Raw genomic sequence first — 6,000 nt, 5'->3', positions numbered from 1 at the left:
TCATTAAGTAGAAGAGCTAGGGTTCAGCGTTTGAGATTTAGGAAGTATCTCAGAAGCCAATTTAGTCCAACCCAAATATGAAAGGAATCTCAAACACAAAAGAGTTGACCAGGATAACAGTCAGAAGTGGGATGGAACTCATTCAAACAGGTTCTGGAGGGCCAACTGTTAAACTTTCAATGAGAATCTCCTACAAATCAGAGCTTGATATATGTTTTGTTTATTGTTTAGACTTAAGTGTTAATAATGCAGATTATACTTAAAAGTGTTGTGTGTATCTTTTTCCCCCTATAGAGCCAAGTTGTTAAGCACAGCGGTAACTCCAGAATAGTGAAGGGTTTTGTTTGCTTTGCTTTTTTTTGGGGGGGGGGAAGTTTACTTTATCAGAGACAGTCATGGAAATAACCCTATTAATCTATACATTTACAACATGTAGTTAAATTCTGAACTGAAGTGGTCTGTGCACAATCATGTCCAGGACTTGGGGCAGAACTCTATTGACCACACATAGTGGGGCTCTCTCTCCAACCTCAAGTTTTATTATATCTAATATGTGGGAGATATGTCTGAAATGGAGTACAAGATCATAGATGTAATAACTGCTGATTAATATTAATTGAATTTGTTAAATTTATTTCCATATAGGACAAGTGAAAGAAATTAGGTTTTTGATGAAATCTCCATCCAAATCTGATATTACATGAATGAATAAAAAAGCATTAAGGTTTACTGTGTGTCAAATGTTGTGCTAAGGAGGACACAATTAAAAAAAAAGTGAAAGAGTCAAAAAACTTATCTTCTAATAGGTGGAGACAAGAAACCCATATAGGGCAGAAGGACTGGGGAGAGCTGGGAAGGCCTGCCTAACACCTGCTAAGGGAAAGTGAATTGATCTTACTTCAACATTAGGCCCTACATACATTCTATGGTTGACCCTACAGGCCTCTCAAAATTGGACAGATCAAGAGGTGACATCGAACCATCAATCTCTAGGAATGATCAATTGCATTAAGGGTAGGACAGAAGAACAGATAGCAAGAAGGCCTTGGTGAGCCAAGATGAGATATGAAGCAGAGTTTGGTTGGATAAATATTATGCTAGGCAACTTTTTTTTTCTTTTACCAATTCAGATGATTCAACTCCAGGTAGGGAGGGGTAGTGTGATGGGAGGGGAGGAGGAAGGGGAATAAGCATAATGCCTACTATGTGTCAGGCAGCACTAAGTATTTTACAAATTTTCTAGTGATCCTCCCCAACTCTGTAAGTGCTGCTATTATCCCCATTTTACAGTAGAAGAAAGCAAAGTAGAGGTTAAGTGACTTGCCTCCAAGGTCACGTAGCCAGTGTCTGAGACTAGATTTGAACTCGGGTCCTCCTGACTCCAGGACCCAGCCTACCTAGTTAATCTCCTGGAGGGCAAGGGGTGGGGAACCTGTAGCTTCCAGGCCTCTAGGAACTCAAGTATGGCCCTTTGACTGAATCCTAGAGGGCTACCTGTGGCCTGGAGGACACAGGTTCCGCACTCCTGTACCTGGACCAACTTTCCCAGGGATTTGGATAGCATGGATTTTGAAGATCCACTGGGAAGGCAGAGTAGTACTAGTGAACACTGGAAGGAAGGCCACTGGCAGCACGGCAGATATCCATCTGAGTGGACATGGATGACGTTTATTATATTATGTATGTTATAGGTTTTGTGTGAACAATGTGTGAATACATAATTATTGAGACAAAGACAAAAAAAAAATCCTTGCTCTCAAGAAGTTTCTGTTCTATATAATAGGAACTCATATGTCAAGAGGTCTGTAATTTCTCAGTGGCACCCTGACAGAAACACACACATTTTAAATGACAGGCTAAAAACAATGCATTAGGCTGCAATTGACTCAAGAGCGGCAGTCAGCCTATCAGACACTCAGACAGACAGACAGACACACACATACACACACACACATACACATTCCTGTCTGTAAAATGGAGATGACCTGATAAATTCATGGTACAACAAAGCCTACTAAGTGGCTGAGACAGGATTGCAATCCACATTGTCCTGATTCCATCCTCAGCACTCCACCCAGACTGTGCTGCCTTATCTCAAACATAAGCATGTGAACTTTTAAATCTTTCATTGGTATATCACTTAAATGACCATGTTCTCCAAGAACTGTCATATTCTTTGATCAGATCTTTTCTTCACAACACATTTTTGTGAATTGATTAGGCCATTAGTCCATTTTCCAGATGGTAAAATTGAGGCAATGCATAATTAAACAATTTACCCACAAAGGCCAAGACTAGAAAAACTGTTTCCCAGTTCAAGGTGTCCATAGGCAGAGAATTTTTTTTTATCTCTAAAGTATTCCTTGAAAATGAAACTGGACATTGAGGTTTAAGCATATCTCAGCCTCCATTAATAGCTCTTGTTCAACTTGGCTCCTCCTGCAAAACCCCAAAACCTACATTATAGCATTAGAGTTATATGAGAACTTCAACTAAATGATGCTCGGATCATATCAGTGCTCTTTGGTGGAAACAGTAAAGTATATTAATAGAAGCATGTGCCTGCCTGAGGCCAAAGCCAGTCAGAACCATAATGAGAACAGTGTAGGCTACTCAGCAGTTACGTAAGAGATTCAGAAAGGAGGAAGGAGGCAGTATGTACTGACATGAAGAAGATATGGCATCCAAATAAAGTTGCCTGGGTCACTTGACCAAATGGTGAATTAATCTCATAAGGCTTGACTGCCTTGGATCGGAATGGTCTCTTCAGAAGCAATGGTTTAATTATTGTTGTCAAGAGTAAGAAAAAATGAAAAGAATAAAGTTGGGGGCAGGGTGGGGGTGGGGAGCAGAAGAGAAAGGTAAGACAAAGAAGGCCTGAGTGGACAGCTGGATGGTAGAATGTGAAGCATGGTCATTGGCAGGTGGATAAATATTGAGAGTTAAGTTTGCCCCAATCAACATGACTCAATCAAACACAGGACTTGAAGCCAGGACTCCCTGATTCTGCGCTGGACACTGATATCCCTACTCTGCCTGTCTAAGTCACAGATAACATTATTAAGCTTTGTCAATGAGAGTTGAGAGAGCCATACATAAAGATTTACAATGAAGTTAGAATAAATTGCGTATGCTGCCGCTGACTTGAGATATATTAGGGGCCTAATATATTCCACCTCACACCTATCAGGTTTGCAAAGACGACAAAAAAGGAAAATGATAGTTGTTGTTGGAAGGGCTGGGAAAGAAAGCACCATCATTGTCATTTAAAGCCATGGGCTGATTCAAATGAGCAAAAGCTATTCATTTTCTTTTGATCCTCAACCAACAATGATTACAGGCCACAAAACCAAAAAAATTAAAATTGTGCCAGATACTATTGGACTGGCCATTCTTCCTGCTTTTCTGGAATCAGCTGAATTATTCCCGACTAAAATTTTAAAATATGCATGTGGCTCTAGATTATCAATGTTACTAATGGTAATTGACTAGCTATTAATTAATTAAAACAGAAAGGTTTTCTGGAATAACAAAAAAGAGGAGTATTATGGTAGTCAAGTATATTTTTGGATTAAAACACAGGATTTGATGGCTGCTAAAAAAACCAAGGGGAATAAGTAGGCTGATCATTAAAAACAACAACAACAAAAAGAACAAATCAATGATGTGGGCATATGCAGCTAAAACACAGATTAAACATCAAAATAATAGAATCCCTGCAATTCAAAGAAGAAAGTAATAAAATTAAAGACAAAATAACAAAAAAAAGTGATAAATGATAATAACTGTTAAGAAGCTAACATACGGTTAGTTAGCCTGAATAAAAAGAGAGGAACAATCAAATTATCTGTATCCAAAAAAAAAAAAATTAAAAAAAAATTCAAAATGAGCAAAATGAATAAAGGAGATTTTCAGAAAAATATTTTACTCACTTATACCAAAAAACTAACAGCTGAGATGAAATGGATTTATACATTCAAAAAGGTTCTAAATATACAGATGAACAGAACAAGAAATGTTGTTGTATTGTTTAGTTGTTTTTTCGGTCATGTGTGACTCTTCATATGACCCCATCTGAGGTTTTCTTGGCAAATACTGTTGCCATTTCCTTTTCCAGCTCATTTTACAGATGAAGGAAACTAAGGCAAAACTGGGTGAAGTGACTTGCCCAGGATCACACAGCTAAGCTGTAAGTGTCTGAGGCTGGGTTTAAACTCAAGTCTTCCTGGAGGTGCAGCTTCCACTAAGCCACCTAGCTAGGGCTTGGTCACTGGCTTTGTGTGTTGGGGCCTCCAATGCTGGCAGTTGGAGGCTATAGGGTGCTAGCAGCTGACCTGGTGATGGGCTGGAATCAGCAACACTGGAACTCTAGGAGTAAGATTGGGTAGTGTGGCCCCTGGAGATTTCCTGCTCACTTGGGCCTTTCCTTCCTTTTGCTTTCTTCAGCTCCTTTCAGGTGGATGTTGCAGGATGTTTATCTGCCTGGGGCCCCTTGGAGACCTGCTTCCCTTAGTTTTGCTGAGGCACTGGGAGAGCTGGTTGCTGTAGAATGCCAAGGCACCTCATGGTTTTCCAAGCTGGTTTCCACAGGTTCTCCTGCCCTCACTGAGGCACTAGGGGGGGGTCCAGGTGTTGGTATTTGTCTGCTCCACCACCTGGCTTTCAGGATCTCTCCTCCTGATATCTTGAGGTGGGGCTTTCCACTAGCTTGGTGGGATGACTCCTGTTCTGTACTGCTCCGCTTCACCTAGGGCAAGAGGGGCCTTTCCCATTAATCCCTTGAGCTACTGTTGCACCCCATCTTTCTTCTGGTTCAGGTGTTCCAGGGTTTTTCCTGGGGCAATATTTTCTGGGCTTTCAGAGGTGAATGGGAGGAAGGTAAGAGTGACTTACTTCTTACTCCACCATCTTGGCTCCTGGAAGTGGAAGTCAAATCTCTTTCCCTTTAAATGCACTTTGAGGTCTCTCCAGGGGAAGATGTGAGAAAGTCACCTGTTCTGTCTTTGGAGCCCATAAATGGTCGGTCCCACTTCTCCTCTTCTCCCAGGAGCTCTATGGTGATCTCCTTTCTCCATGACATAATAATCATGTCTTTCTGTATGGCAGTACAGGAAATCTCATTCTTTCCAGTGACAGTAACGGTTGTTGTGAATGACCCCACATGTTATTTATCTGAAGGGAAGGAGGTTAAATGCCTCTAAAGATGGTGCCAAGTGGTCAGTTGTTGGCAGCTCACTTTAAGCCAGTACAACTTAAATATATTTCTATAGGACTGTGTGTTATGTAGCTCCTCCTATACTATATTATATATATAAAACAAGATGGGAGTGATGATGATTGTTGAGAAATCAAGCATAGTATTTAATATGGCTGTGCTCTCAACAATGAAATTCCTTAATAAGTGCTGATCAAAATTCTGATGGAAGAATGTTTATAAAATGCAAGCAGAGATGTCAACCTCCAGAACCAGATTCAAATGTAATTGGGAAATGTTTTAACAAAATAAATAAAAGTACTATGCAACAATTAGATGATGTCAATTAGTAGTTTTTTAAAAATCAATTTGCTGTCTTTCAGGGATTTTTTTCTATTTGATCTTGTGCTGGATAAGATTCTCATTCAGGGATTTAATATCAAGTTAAGTACCTACAGCTTTGGAGATATTGCCAATAGCTTTTTATTTTTTTTTTAATTGTAAGAACCTTAAACAACTTTTAGACACAATATGGCAGAAAAAGGGTCTCTAGAGGAAACTGTGAATGTCTTATATAAAGCTTTAGATTGCTTTTCATTTAAAGACACGCACACATACATATGCATACACACACACGTGCGCACGCACACACACACATATACATACATACACATATATATGTAACTTTCAAAAACTGTCCTTCTCTCAGTGATTCCTTCTGTGACCTTAGTTTTCTTCCATGCTTTTAAAAGTACTTTAATGGCTTGTTTTTTCTGTATATCAGCTACTCCTCCCCACCCTACTCC

The sequence above is a fragment of the Phascolarctos cinereus genome, unplaced genomic scaffold (assembly GCF_003287225.1).
Source record: "Phascolarctos cinereus isolate Bilbo 61053 unplaced genomic scaffold, phaCin_HiC Scaffold_8;HRSCAF=390, whole genome shotgun sequence".
Classification (NCBI taxonomy): Eukaryota; Metazoa; Chordata; class Mammalia; order Diprotodontia; family Phascolarctidae; genus Phascolarctos; species Phascolarctos cinereus.
Note: the sequence above shows the minus strand (reverse complement) of the source record.